This window comes from Triturus cristatus, chromosome 8 (genome assembly GCF_964204655.1).
Source record: "Triturus cristatus chromosome 8, aTriCri1.1, whole genome shotgun sequence".
NCBI lineage: Eukaryota > Metazoa > Chordata > Amphibia > Caudata > Salamandridae > Triturus > Triturus cristatus.
Window position 1 is genome coordinate 112,725,299 of NC_140591.1, and position 16,137 is coordinate 112,741,435.

Sequence of the window (16,137 nt, forward strand, 5' to 3'; positions counted from 1 at the left end):
AACGGGCGTGGCTTCCATGCAGTTCACATGACTCTTGTTTATAAAGGGCCAGAGACCGATCGGAGCAGCAGATGAGGAGACAGAACCTCCTGGAGTCAGGAACCACACGGGGATTGCGCTCGAGCAAGTCATGGATGCACAGCTCTATCCAGGATCACAGCTAATTGTTGACGGTAGATATGGGGAGAACAGCACACCTGCCCAGCCTCGACCTAGCTCCCGAATGTATTGTGCTGATGAATGTGTTACTGAATTTGAGCTTCAACTCGGGCACCTGCTTTATTTATATCTGTAAGTGCTTCCTGTTGAGGTTTAATTTTTGTGACAGGAGCATCGTGCCAGAATGAATCCTGCCCTGCATATTTACCCACGAAGATGCCACCGCCGTTTTGTGCAATACCTCTACTCAACTGGAGTACTTTCTACTGGCTAATCAGTAAGTGCTACCTCGTTGGGTAAATGTATAGTGCTTTTCCTACACTACAACTGCGTAAAGGGCCAGAAGAGTTGTCTACAGTGACCATGTGTGTCTTTACCGGCGCCGACGGGCCCCGGGGTTCCTCGAGTCAGCTGTCCATCATAGTGGGGGAAAGGGCGGGAAGACGATGCCCACCGCTGGTGTGTGGGGCGGGGCCAAACGGGCGTGGCTTCCATGCAGTTCACATGCCTCTTGTTTATAAAGGGCCAGAGACCGATCGGAGCAGCAGATGAGGAGACAGAACCTCCTGGTGTCAGGAACCACACGGGGATTGCGCTCGAGCAAGTCATAAGTCATGGATGCACAGCTCTATCCAGGATCACAGCTAATTGTTGACGGTAGATATGGGGAGAACAGCACACCTGCCCAGCCTCGACCTAGCTCCCGAATGTATTGTGCTGATGAATGCGTTACTGAATTTGAGCTTCAACTCGGGCACCTGCTTTATTTATATCTGTAAGTGCTTCCTGTTGAGGTTTAATTTTTGTGACAGGAGCATCGTGCCAGAATGAATCCTGCCCTGCATATTTACCCACGAAGATGCCACCGCCGTTTTGTGCAATACCTCTACTCAACTGGAGTACTTTCTACTGGCTAATCAGTAAGTGCTACCTCGTTGGGTAAATGTATAGTGCTTTTCCTACACTACAACTGCGTAAAGGGCCAGAAGAGTTGTCTACAGTGACTATGTGTGTCTTTACCGGCGCCGACGGGCCCGGGGTTCCTCGAGTCAGCTGTCCATCATAGTGGGGGAAAGGGCGGGAAGACGATGCCCACCGCTGGTGTGTGGGGCGGGGCCAAACGGGCGTGGCTTCCACGCAGTTCACATGCCTCTTGTTTATAAAGGGCCAGAGACCGATCGGAGCAGCAGATGAGGAGACAGAACCTCCTGGTGTCAGGAACCACACGGGGATTGCGCTCGAGCAAGTCATGGATGCACAGCTCTATCCAGGATCACAGCTAATTGTTGACGGTAGATATGGGGAGAACAGCACACCTGCCCAGCCTCGACCTAGCTCCCGAATGTATTGTGCTGATGAATGCGTTACTGAATTTGAGCTTCAACTCGGGCACCTGCTTTATTTATATCTGTAAGTGCTTCCTGTTGAGGTTTAATTTTTGTGACAGGAGCATCGTGCCAGAATGAATCCTGCCCTGCATATTTACCCACGAAGATGCCACCGCCGTTTTGTGCAATACCTCTACTCAACTGGAGTACTTTCTACTGGCTAATCAGTAAGTGCTACCTCGTTGGGTAAATGTATAGTGCTTTTCCTACACTACAACTGCGTGAAGGGCCAGAAGAGATGTCTACAGTGACCATGTGTGTCTTTACCGGCGCCGACGGGCCCCGGGGTTCCTCGAGTCAGCTGTCCATCATAGTGGGGGGAAAGGGCGGGAAGACGATGCCCACCGCTGGTGTGTGGGGCGGGGCCAAACGGGCGTGGCTTCCACGCAGTTCACATGCCTCTTGTTTATAAAGGGCCAGAGACCGATCGGAGCAGCAGATGAGGAGACAGAACCTCCTGGTGTCAGGAACCACACGGGGATTGCGCTCGAGCAAGTCATGGATGCACAGCTCTATCCAGGATCACAGCTAATTGTTGACGGTAGATATGGGGAGAACAGCACACCTGCCCAGCCTCGACCTAGCTCCCGAATGTATTGTGCTGATGAATGCGTTACTGAATTTGAGCTTCAACTCGGGCACCTGCTTTATTTATATCTGTAAGTGCTTCCTGTTGAGGTTTTATTTTTGTGACAGGAGCATCGTGCCAGAATGAATCCTGCCCTGCATATTTACCCACGAAGATGCCACCGCCGTTTTGTGCAATACCTCTACTCAACTGGAGTACTTTCTACTGGCTAATCAGTAAGTGCTACCTCGTTGGGTAAATGTATAGTGCTTTTCCTACACTACAACTGCGTAAAGGGCCAGAAGAGTTGTCTACAGTGACCATGTGTGTCTTTACCGGCGCCGACGGGCCCCGGGGTTCCTCGAGTCAGCTGTCCATCATAGTGGGGGAAAGGGCGGGAAGACGATGCCCACCGCTGGTGTGTGGGGCGGGGCCAAACGGGCGTGGCTTCCACGCAGTTCACATGCCTCTTGTTTATAAAGGGCCAGAGACCGATCGGAGCAGCAGGTGAGGAGACAGAACCTCCTGGTGTCAGGAACCACACGGGGATTGCGCTCGAGCAAGTCATGGATGCACAGCTCTATCCAGGATCACAGCTAATTGTTGACGGTAGATATGGGGAGAACAGCACACCTGCCCAGCCTCGACCTAGCTCCCGAATGTATTGTGCTGATGAATGCGTTACTGAATTTGAGCTTCAACTCGGGCACCTGCTTTATTTATATCTGTAAGTGCTTCCTGTTGAGGTTTAATTTTTGTGACAGGAGCATCGTGCCAGAATGAATCCTGCCCTGCTTATTTACCCACGAAGATGCCACCGCCGTTTTGTGCAATACCTCTACTCAACTGGAGTACTTTCTACTGGCTAATCAGTAAGTGCTACCTCTTTGGGTAAATGTATAGTGCTTTTCCTACACTACAACTGCGTAAAGGGCCAGAAGAGTTGTCTACAGTGACCATGTGTGTCTTTACCGGCGCCGACGGGCCCCGGGGTTCCTCGAGTCAGCTGTCCATCATAGTGGGGGAAAGGGCGGGAAGACGATGCCCACCGCTGGTGTGTGGGGCGGGGCCAAACGGGCGTGGCTTCCATGCAGTTCACATGCCTCTTGTTTATAAAGGGCCAGAGACCGATCGGAGCAGCAGATGAGGAGACAGAACCTCCTGGTGTCAGGAACCACACGGGGATTGCGCTCGAGCAAGTCATAAGTCATGGATGCACAGCTCTATCCAGGATCACAGCTAATTGTTGACGGTAGATATGGGGAGAACAGCACACCTGCCCAGCCTCGACCTAGCTCCCGAATGTATTGTGCTGATGAATGCGTTACTGAATTTGAGCTTCAACTCGGGCACCTGCTTTATTTATATCTGTAAGTGCTTCCTGTTGAGGTTTTATTTTTGTGACAGGAGCATCGTGCCAGAATGAATCCTGCCCTGCATATTTACCCACGAAGATGCCACCGCCGTTTTGTGCAATACCTCTACTCAACTGGAGTACTTTCTACTGGCTAATCAGTAAGTGCTACCTCGTTGGGTAAATGTATAGTGCTTTTCCTACACTACAACTGCGTAAAGGGCCAGAAGAGTTGTCTACAGTGACCATGTGTGTCTTTACCGGCGCCGACGGGCCCCGGGGTTCCTCGAGTCAGCTGTCCATCATAGTGGGGGAAAGGGCGGGAAGACGATGCCCACCGCTGGTGTGTGGGGCGGGGCCAAACGGGCGTGGCTTCCACGCAGTTCACATGCCTCTTGTTTATAAAGGGCCAGAGACCGATCGGAGCAGCAGATGAGGAGACAGAACCTCCTGGTGTCAGGAACCACACGGGGATTGCGCTCGAGCAAGTCATGGATGCACAGCTCTATCCAGGATCACAGCTAATTGTTGACGGTAGATATGGGGAGAACAGCACACCTGCCCAGCCTCGACCTTGCTCCCGAATGTATTGTGCTGATGAATGTGTTACTGAATTTGAGCTTCAACTCGGGCACCTGCTTTATTTATATCTGTAAGTGCTTCCTGTTGAGGTTTAATTTTTGTGACAGGAGCATCGTGCCAGAATGAATCCTGCCCTGCATATTTACCCACGAAGATGCCACCGCCGTTTTGTGCAATACCTCTACTCAACTGGAGTACTTTCTACTGGCTAATCAGTAAGTGCTACCTCGTTGGGTAAATGTATAGTGCTTTTCCTACACTACAACTGCGTAAAGGGCCAGAAGAGTTGTCTACAGTGACCATGTGTGTCTTTACCGGCGCCGACGGGCCCCGGGTTCCTGGAGTCAGCTGTCCATCATAGTGGGGGAAAGGGCGGGAAGACGATGCCCACCGCTGGTGTGTGGGGCGGGGCCAAACGGGCGTGGCTTCCATGCAGTTCACATGCCTCTTGTTTATAAAGGGCCAGAGACCGATCGGAGCAGCAGATGAGGAGACAGAACCTCCTGGAGTCAGGAACCACACGGGGATTGCGCTCGAGCAAGTCATGGATGCACAGCTCTATCCAGGATCACAGCTAAGTGTTGACGGTAGATATGGGGAGAACAGCACACCTGCCCAGCCTCGACCTAGCTCCCGAATGTATTGTGCTGATGAATGTGTTACTGAATTTGAGCTTCAACTCGGGCACCTGCTTTATTTATATCTGTAAGTGCTTCCTGTTGAGGTTTAATTTTTGTGACAGGAGCATCGTGCCAGAATGAATCCTGCCCTGCATATTTACCCACGAAGATGCCACCGCCGTTTTGTGCAATACCTCTACTCAACTGGAGTACTTTCTACTGGCTAATCAGTAAGTGCTACCTCGTTGGGTAAATGTATAGTGCTTTTCCTACACTACAACTGCGTAAAGGGCCAGAAGAGTTGTCTACAGTGACCATGTGTGTCTTTACCGGCGCCGACGGGCCCCGGGGTTCCTCGAGTCAGCTGTCCATCATAGTGGGGGAAAGGGCGGGAAGACGATGCCCACCGCTGGTGTGTGGGGCGGGGCCAAACGGGCGTGGCTTCCACGCAGTTCACATGCCTCTTGTTTATAAAGGGCCAGAGACCGATCGGAGCAGCAGATGAGGAGACAGAACCTCCTGGTGTCAGGAACCACACGGGGATTGCGCTCGAGCAAGTCATAAGTCATGGATGCACAGCTCTATCCAGGATCACAGCTAATTGTTGACGGTAGATATGGGGAGAACAGCACACCTGCCCAGCCTCGACCTAGCTCCCGAATGTATTGTGCTGATGAATGCGTTACTGAATTTGAGCTTCAACTCGGGCACCTGCTTTATTTATATCTGTAAGTGCTTCCTGTTGAGGTTTAATTTTTGTGACAGGAGCATCGTGCCAGAATGAATCCTGCCCTGCATATTTACCCACGAAGATGCCACCGCCGTTTTGTGCAATACCTCTACTCAACTGGAGTACTTTCTACTGGCTAATCAGTAAGTGCTACCTCGTTGGGTAAATGTATAGTGCTTTTCCTACACTACAACTGCGTAAAGGGCCAGAAGAGTTGTCTACAGTGACCATGTGTGTCTTTACCGGCGCCGACGGGCCCCGGGGTTCCTCGAGTCAGCTGTCCATCATAGTGGGGGAAAGGGCGGGAAGACGATGCCCACCGCTGGTGTGTGGGGCGGGGCCAAACGGGCGTGGCTTCCATGCAGTTCACATGCCTCTTGTTTATAAAGGGCCAGAGACCGATTGGAGCAGCAGATGAGGAGACAGAACCTCCTGGAGTCAGGAACCACACGGGGATTGCGCTCGAGCAAGTCATGGATGCACAGCTCTATCCAGGATCACAGCTAATTGTTGACGGTAGATATGGGGAGAACAGCACACCTGCCCAGCCTCGACCTAGCTCCCGAATGTATTGTGCTGATGAATGTGTTACTGAATTTGAGCTTCAACTCGGGCACCTGCTTTATTTATATCTGTAAGTGCTTCCTGTTGAGGTTTAATTTTTGTGACAGGAGCATCGTGCCAGAATGAATCCTGCCCTGCATATTTACCCACGAAGATGCCACCGCCGTTTTGTGCAATACCTCTACTCAACTGGAGTACTTTCTACTGGCTAATCAGTAAGTGCTACCTCGTTGGGTAAATGTATAGTGCTTTTCCTACACTACAACTGCGTAAAGGGCCAGAAGAGTTGTCTACAGTGACCATGTGTGTCTTTACCGGCGCCGACGGGCCCCGGGGTTCCTCGAGTCAGCTGTCCATCATAGTGGGGGAAAGGGCGGGAAGACGATGCCCACCGCTGGTGTGTGGGGCGGGGCCAAACGGGCGTGGCTTCCATGCAGTTCACATGCCTCTTGTTTATAAAGGGCCAGAGACCGATCGGAGCAGCAGATGAGGAGACAGAACCTCCTGGTGTCAGGAACCACACGGGGATTGCGCTCGAGCAAGTCATAAGTCATGGATGCACAGCTCTATCCAGGATCACAGCTAATTGTTGACGGTAGATATGGGGAGAACAGCACACCTGCCCAGCCTCGACCTAGCTCCCGAATGTATTGTGCTGATGAATGCGTTACTGAATTTGAGCTTCAACTCGGGCACCTGCTTTATTTAAATCTGTAAGTGCTTCCTGTTGAGGTTTAATTTTTGTGACAGGAGCATCGTGCCAGAATGAATCCTGCCCTGCTTATTTACCCACGAAGATGCCACCGCCGTTTTGTGCAATACCTCTACTCAACTGGAGTACTTTCTACTGGCTAATCAGTAAGTGCTACCTCTTTGGGTAAATGTATAGTGCTTTTCCTACACTACAACTGCGTAAAGGGCCAGAAGAGTTGTCTACAGTGACCATGTGTGTCTTTACCGGCGCCGACGGGCCCCGGGGTTCCTCGAGTCAGCTGTCCATCATAGTGGGGGAAAGGGCGGGAAGACGATGCCCACCGCTGGTGTGTGGGGCGGGGCCAAACGGGCGTGGCTTCCACGCAGTTCACATGCCTCTTGTTTATAAAGGGCCAGAGACCGATCGGAGCAGCAGATGAGGAGACAGAACCTCCTGGTGTCAGGAACCACACGGGGATTGCGCTCGAGCAAGTCATGGATGCACAGCTCTATCCAGGATCACAGCTAATTGTTGACGGTAGATATGGGGAGAACAGCACACCTGCCCAGCCTCGACCTAGCTCCCGAATGTATTGTGCTGATGAATGCGTTACTGAATTTGAGCTTCAACTCGGGCACCTGCTTTATTTATATCTGTAAGTGCTTCCTGTTGAGGTTTAATTTTTGTGACAGGAGCATCGTGCCAGAATGAATCCTGCCCTGCTTATTTACCCACGAAGATGCCACCGCCGTTTTGTGCAATACCTCTACTCAACTGGAGTACTTTCTACTGGCTAATCAGTAAGTGCTACCTCTTTGGGTAAATGTATAGTGCTTTTCCTACACTACAACTGCGTAAAGGGCCAGAAGAGTTGTCTACAGTGACCATGTGTGTCTTTACCGGCGCCGACGGGCCCCGGGGTTCCTCGAGTCAGCTGTCCATCATAGTGGGGGAAAGGGCGGGAAGACGATGCCCACCGCTGGTGTGTGGGGCGGGGCCAAACGGGCGGGGCTTCCATGCAGTTCACATGCCTCTTGTTTATAAAGGGTCAGAGCAGTGTCTCTGAGGCAGACAAGGAGAAGGAACCGCCTTGGCACAGGAACTACTCGAGGATTGCGCTCGAGAAAATGAAGGATGCAAAGACCACCATCAAGGATTGCAGCTATCATTTATGGGTGGAAATCGGGAGAAGGCACATCTGCTTAACCACGCTCACGTTTCAGGGTGGAAATGGGGAGAAGGCCCCTCTGCTTAACCACGCTCACGAATTCTACACGAGGATTGCGCTCGAAAAAATGAAGGATGCAAAGACCACCATCAAGTATTACAGCTAACATTTCAGGGTGGAAATGAGGAGGAGGCGCATCTGCTAAGCCACCACCACGCTCACGAATTTTTTGGCTCATAATGCGTTACTGAATTTGAGCTTCCACTCGGGCACCTGCTTTATTTATACCTGTAAGTGCTTCCTGTTGAGGTTTAATTTTTGTGACAGGAGCATCGTGCCAGAATGAATCCTGCCCTGCATATTCACCCAAGAAGATGCCACCGTTTTGTGCAATACCTCTACTCAACTGGAGTACTTTCTACTGGCTAATCAGTAAGTGCTACCTCGTTGGGTAAATGTATAGTTCTTTTCCAACACTAAAGCTGTGTATAGGGCCAGAAGAGTCGTCTACAGTGACCATGTATGTCTGTAACGTTGCCACGGCGCCGACGGCCCCGGGGTCCCTCGAGTCAGCTGTCCATCATAGTGGGGGAAAGGGCGGGAAGACGTTGCCCACCGCTGGTGTGTGGGGCGGGGCCAAACGGGCGGGGCTTCCATGCAGTTCACATGCCTCTTGTTTATAAAGGGTCAGAGCAGTGTCTCTGAGGCAGACAAGGAGAAGGAACCGCCTTGGCACAGGAACTACTCGAGGATTGCGCTCGAGAAAATGAAGGATGCAAAGACCACCATCAAGGATTGCAGCTATCATTTCAGGGTGGAAATCGGGAGAAGGCACATCTGCTTAACCACGCTCACGAATTCTACACGAGGATTGCGCTCGAAAAAATGAAGGATGCAAAGACCACCATCAAGTATTACAGCTAACATTTCAGGGTGGAAATGGGGAGAAGGCCCCTCTGCTTAACCACGCTCACGAATTCTACACGAGGATTGCGCTCGAAAAAATGAAGGATGCAAAGACCACCATCAAGTATTACAGCTAACATTTCAGGGTGGAAATGAGGAGAAGGCGCATCTGCTAAGCCACCACCACGCTCACGAATTTTTTGGCTCATAATGCGTTACTGAATTTGAGCTTCCACTCGGGCACCTGCTTTATTTATATCTGTAAGTGCTTCCTGTTGAGGTTTAATTTTTGTGACAGGAGCATCGTGCCAGAATGAATCCTGCCCTGCATATTTACCCACGAAGATGCCACCGCCGTTTTGTGCAATACCTCTACTCAACTGGAGTACTTTCTACTGGCTAATCAGTAAGTGCTACCTCGTTGGGTAAATGTATAGTGCTTTTCCTACACTACAACTGCGTAAAGGGCCAGAAGAGTTGTCTACAGTGACCATGTGTGTCTTTACCGGCGCCGACGGGCCCCGGGGTTCCTCGAGTCAGCTGTCCATCATAGTGGGGGAAAGGGCGGGAAGACGATGCCCACCGCTGGTGTGTGGGGCGGGGCCAAACGGGCGTGGCTTCCACGCAGTTCACATGCCTCTTGTTTATAAAGGGCCAGAGACCGATCGGAGCAGCAGATGAGGAGACAGAACCTCCTGGTGTCAGGAACCACACGGGGATTGCGCTCGAGCAAGTCATAAGTCATGGATGCACAGCTCTATCCAGGATCACAGCTAATTGTTGACGGTAGATATGGGGAGAACAGCACACCTGCCCAGCCTCGACCTAGCTCCCGAATGTATTGTGCTGATGAATGCGTTACTGAATTTGAGCTTCAACTCGGGCACCTGCTTTATTTATATCTGTAAGTGCTTCCTGTTGAGGTTTAATTTTTGTGACAGGAGCATCGTGCCAGAATGAATCCTGCCCTGCATATTTACCCACGAAGATGCCACCGCCGTTTTGTGCAATACCTCTACTCAACTGGAGTACTTTCTACTGGCTAATCAGTAAGTGCTACCTCGTTGGGTAAATGTATAGTGCTTTTCCTACACTACAACTGCGTAAAGGGCCAGAAGAGTTGTCTACAGTGACCATGTGTGTCTTTACCGGCGCCGACGGGCCCCGGGGTTCCTCGAGTCAGCTGTCCATCATAGTGGGGGAAAGGGTGGGAAGACGATGCCCACCGCTGGTGTGTGGGGCGGGGCCAAACGGGCGTGGCTTCCATGCAGTTCACATGACTCTTGTTTATAAAGGGCCAGAGACCGATCGGAGCAGCAGATGAGGAGACAGAACCTCCTGGAGTCAGGAACCACACGGGGATTGCGCTCGAGCAAGTCATGGATGCACAGCTCTATCCAGGATCACAGCTAATTGTTGACGGTAGATATGGGGAGAACAGCACACCTGCCCAGCCTCGACCTAGCTCCCGAATGTATTGTGCTGATGAATGTGTTACTGAATTTGAGCTTCAACTCGGGCACCTGCTTTATTTATATCTGTAAGTGCTTCCTGTTGAGGTTTAATTTTTGTGACAGGAGCATCGTGCCAGAATGAATCCTGCCCTGCATATTTACCCACGAAGATGCCACCGCCGTTTTGTGCAATACCTCTACTCAACTGGAGTACTTTCTACTGGCTAATCAGTAAGTGCTACCTCGTTGGGTAAATGTATAGTGCTTTTCCTACACTACAACTGCGTAAAGGGCCAGAAGAGTTGTCTACAGTGACCATGTGTGTCTTTACCGGCGCCGACGGGCCCCGGGGTTCCTCGAGTCAGCTGTCCATCATAGTGGGGGAAAGGGCGGGAAGACGATGCCCACCGCTGGTGTGTGGGGCGGGGCCAAACGGGCGTGGCTTCCATGCAGTTCACATGCCTCTTGTTTATAAAGGGCCAGAGACCGATCGGAGCAGCAGATGAGGAGACAGAACCTCCTGGTGTCAGGAACCACACGGGGATTGCGCTCGAGCAAGTCATAAGTCATGGATGCACAGCTCTATCCAGGATCACAGCTAATTGTTGACGGTAGATATGGGGAGAACAGCACACCTGCCCAGCCTCGACCTAGCTCCCGAATGTATTGTGCTGATGAATGCGTTACTGAATTTGAGCTTCAACTCGGGCACCTGCTTTATTTATATCTGTAAGTGCTTCCTGTTGAGGTTTAATTTTTGTGACAGGAGCATCGTGCCAGAATGAATCCTGCCCTGCATATTTACCCACGAAGATGCCACCGCCGTTTTGTGCAATACCTCTACTCAACTGGAGTACTTTCTACTGGCTAATCAGTAAGTGCTACCTCGTTGGGTAAATGTATAGTGCTTTTCCTACACTACAACTGCGTAAAGGGCCAGAAGAGTTGTCTACAGTGACCATGTGTGTCTTTACCGGCGCCGACGGGCCCCGGGGTTCCTCGAGTCAGCTGTCCATCATAGTGGGGGAAAGGGCGGGAAGACGATGCCCACCGCTGGTGTGTGGGGCGGGGCCAAACGGGCGTGGCTTCCACGCAGTTCACATGCCTCTTGTTTATAAAGGGCCAGAGACCGATCGGAGCAGCAGATGAGGAGACAGAACCTCCTGGTGTCAGGAACCACACGGGGATTGCGCTCGAGCAAGTCATGGATGCACAGCTCTATCCAGGATCACAGCTAATTGTTGACGGTAGATATGGGGAGAACAGCACACCTGCCCAGCCTCGACCTAGCTCCCGAATGTATTGTGCTGATGAATGCGTTACTGAATTTGAGCTTCAACTCGGGCACCTGCTTTATTTATATCTGTAAGTGCTTCCTGTTGAGGTTTAATTTTTGTGACAGGAGCATCGTGCCAGAATGAATCCTGCCCTGCTTATTTACCCACGAAGATGCCACCGCCGTTTTGTGCAATACCTCTACTCAACTGGAGTACTTTCTACTGGCTAATCAGTAAGTGCTACCTCTTTGGGTAAATGTATAGTGCTTTTCCTACACTACAACTGCGTAAAGGGCCAGAAGAGTTGTCTACAGTGACCATGTGTGTCTTTACCGGCGCCGACGGGCCCCGGGGTTCCTCGAGTCAGCTGTCCATCATAGTGGGGGAAAGGGCGGGAAGACGATGCCCACCGCTGGTGTGTGGGGCGGGGCCAAACGGGCGTGGCTTCCACGCAGTTCACATGCCTCTTGTTTATAAAGGGCCAGAGACCGATCGGAGCAGCAGATGAGGAGACAGAACCTCCTGGTGTCAGGAACCACACGGGGATTGCGCTCGAGCAAGTCATAAGTCATGGATGCACAGCTCTATCCAGGATCACAGCTAATTGTTGACGGTAGATATGGGGAGAACAGCACACCTGCCCAGCCTCGACCTAGCTCCCGAATGTATTGTGCTGATGAATGCGTTACTGAATTTGAGCTTCAACTCGGGCACCTGCTTTATTTATATCTGTAAGTGCTTCCTGTTGAGGTTTAATTTTTGTGACAGGAGCATCGTGCCAGAATGAATCCTGCCCTGCTTATTTACCCACGAAGATGCCACCGCCGTTTTGTGCAATACCTCTACTCAACTGGAGTACTTTCTACTGGCTAATCAGTAAGTGCTACCTCTTTGGGTAAATGTATAGTGCTTTTCCTACACTACAACTGCGTAAAGGGCCAGAAGAGTTGTCTACAGTGACCATGTGTGTCTTAACCGGCGCCGACGGGCCCCGGGGTTCCTCGAGTCAGCTGTCCATCATAGTGGGGGAAAGGGCGGGAAGACGATGCCCACCGCTGGTGTGTGGGGCGGGGCCAAACGGGCGGGGCTTCCATGCAGTTCACATGCCTCTTGTTTATAAAGGGTCAGAGCAGTGTCTCTGAGGCAGACAAGGAGAAGGAACCGCCTTGGCACAGGAACTACTCGAGGATTGCGCTCGAGAAAATGAAGGATGCAAAGACCACCATCAAGGATTGCAGCTATCATTTCAGGGTGGAAATCGGGAGAAGGCACATCTGCTTAACCACGCTCACGTTTCAGGGTGGAAATGGGGAGAAGGCCCCTCTGCTTAACCACGCTCACGAATTCTACACGAGGATTGCGCTCGAAAAAATGAAGGATGCAAAGACCACCATCAAGTATTACAGCTAACATTTCAGGGTGGAAATGAGGAGGAGGCGCATCTGCTAAGCCACCACCACGCTCACGAATTTTTTGGCTCATAATGCGTTACTGAATTTGAGCTTCCACTCGGGCACCTGCTTTATTTATACCTGTAAGTGCTTCCTGTTGAGGTTTAATTTTTGTGACAGGAGCATCGTGCCAGAATGAATCCTGCCCTGCATATTCACCCAAGAAGATGCCACCGCCGTTTTGTGCAATACCTCTACTCAACTGGAGTACTTTCTACTGGCTAATCAGTAAGTGCTACCTCGTTGGGTAAATGTATAGTGCTTTTCCTACACTACAACTGCGTAAAGGGCCAGAAGAGTTGTCTACAGTGACTATGTGTGTCTTTACCGGCGCCGACGGGCCCGGGGTTCCTCGAGTCAGCTGTCCATCATAGTGGGGGAAAGGGCGGGAAGACGATGCCCACCGCTGGTGTGTGGGGCGGGGCCAAACGGGCGTGGCTTCCACGCAGTTCACATGCCTCTTGTTTATAAAGGGTCAGAGCAGTGTCTCTGAGGCAGACAAGGAGAAGGAACCGCCTTGGCACAGGAACTACTCGAGGATTGCGCTCGAGAAAATGAAGGATGCAAAGACCACCATCAAGGATTGCAGCTATCATTTCAGGGTGGAAATCGGGAGAAGGCACATCTGCTTAACCACGCTCACGAATTCTACACGAGGATTGCGCTCGAAAAAATGAAGGATGCAAAGACCACCATCAAGTATTACAGCTAACATTTCAGGGTGGAAATGGGGAGAAGGCCCCTCTGCTTAACCACGCTCACGAATTCTACACGAGGATTGCGCTCGAAAAAATGAAGGATGCAAAGACCACCATCAAGTATTACAGCTAACATTTCAGGGTGGAAATGAGGAGAAGGCGCATCTGCTAAGCCACCACCACGCTCACGAATTTTTTGGCTCATAATGCGTTACTGAATTTGAGCTTCCACTCGGGCACCTGCTTTATTTATATCTGTAAGTGCTTCCTGTTGAGGTTTAATTTTTGTGACAGGAGCATCGTGCCAGAATGAATCCTGCCCTGCATATTTACCCACGAAGATGCCACCGCCGTTTTGTGCAATACCTCTACTCAACTGGAGTACTTTCTACTGGCTAATCAGTAAGTGCTACCTCGTTGGGTAAATGTATAGTGCTTTTCCTACACTACAACTGCGTAAAGGGCCAGAAGAGTTGTCTACAGTGACCATGTGTGTCTTTACCGGCGCCGACGGGCCCCGGGGTTCCTCGAGTCAGCTGTCCATCATAGTGGGGGAAAGGGCGGGAAGACGATGCCCACCGCTGGTGTGTGGGGCGGGGCCAAACGGGCGTGGCTTCCACGCAGTTCACATGCCTCTTGTTTATAAAGGGCCAGAGACCGATCGGAGCAGCAGATGAGGAGACAGAACCTCCTGGTGTCAGGAACCACACGGGGATTGCGCTCGAGCAAGTCATAAGTCATGGATGCACAGCTCTATCCAGGATCACAGCTAATTGTTGACGGTAGATATGGGGAGAACAGCACACCTGCCCAGCCTCGACCTAGCTCCCGAATGTATTGTGCTGATGAATGCGTTACTGAATTTGAGCTTCAACTCGGGCACCTGCTTTATTTATATCTGTAAGTGCTTCCTGTTGAGGTTTAATTTTTGTGACAGGAGCATCGTGCCAGAATGAATCCTGCCCTGCATATTTACCCACGAAGATGCCACCGCCGTTTTGTGCAATACCTCTACTCAACTGGAGTACTTTCTACTGGCTAATCAGTAAGTGCTACCTCGTTGGGTAAATGTATAGTGCTTTTCCTACACTACAACTGCGTAAAGGGCCAGAAGAGTTGTCTACAGTGACCATGTGTGTCTTTACCGGCGCCGACGGGCCCCGGGGTTCCTCGAGTCAGCTGTCCATCATAGTGGGGGAAAGGGCGGGAAGACGATGCCCACCGCTGGTGTGTGGGGCGGGGCCAAACGGGCGTGGCTTCCATGCAGTTCACATGACTCTTGTTTATAAAGGGCCAGAGACCGATCGGAGCAGCAGATGAGGAGACAGAACCTCCTGGAGTCAGGAACCACACGGGGATTGCGCTCGAGCAAGTCATGGATGCACAGCTCTATCCAGGATCACAGCTAATTGTTGACGGTAGATATGGGGAGAACAGCACACCTGCCCAGCCTCGACCTAGCTCCCGAATGTATTGTGCTGATGAATGTGTTACTGAATTTGAGCTTCAACTCGGGCACCTGCTTTATTTATATCTGTAAGTGCTTCCTGTTGAGGTTTAATTTTTGTGACAGGAGCATCGTGCCAGAATGAATCCTGCCCTGCATATTTACCCACGAAGATGCCACCGCCGTTTTGTGCAATACCTCTACTCAACTGGAGTACTTTCTACTGGCTAATCAGTAAGTGCTACCTCGTTGGGTAAATGTATAGTGCTTTTCCTACACTACAACTGCGTAAAGGGCCAGAAGAGTTGTCTACAGTGACCATGTGTGTCTTTACCGGCGCCGACGGGCCCCGGGGTTCCTCGAGTCAGCTGTCCATCATAGTGGGGGAAAGGGCGGGAAGACGATGCCCACCGCTGGTGTGTGGGGCGGGGCCAAACGGGCGTGGCTTCCATGCAGTTCACATGCCTCTTGTTTATAAAGGGCCAGAGACCGATCGGAGCAGCAGATGAGGAGACAGAACCTCCTGGTGTCAGGAACCACACGGGGATTGCGCTCGAGCAAGTCATAAGTCATGGATGCACAGCTCTATCCAGGATCACAGCTAATTGTTGACGGTAGATATGGGGAGAACAGCACACCTGCCCAGCCTCGACCTAGCTCCCGAATGTATTGTGCTGATGAATGCGTTACTGAATTTGAGCTTCAACTCGGGCACCTGCTTTATTTATATCTGTAAGTGCTTCCTGTTGAGGTTTAATTTTTGTGACAGGAGCATCGTGCCAGAATGAATCCTGCCCTGCATATTTACCCACGAAGATGCCACCGCCGTTTTGTGCAATACCTCTACTCAACTGGAGTACTTTCTACTGGCTAATCAGTAAGTGCTACCTCGTTGGGTAAATGTATAGTGCTTTTCCTACACTACAACTGCGTAAAGGGCCAGAAGAGTTGTCTACAGTGACCATGTGTGTCTTTACCGGCGCCGACGGGCCCCGGGGTTCCTCGAGTCAGCTGTCCATCATAGTGGGGGAAAGGGCGGGAAGACGATGCCCACCGCTGGTGTGTGGGGCGGGGCCA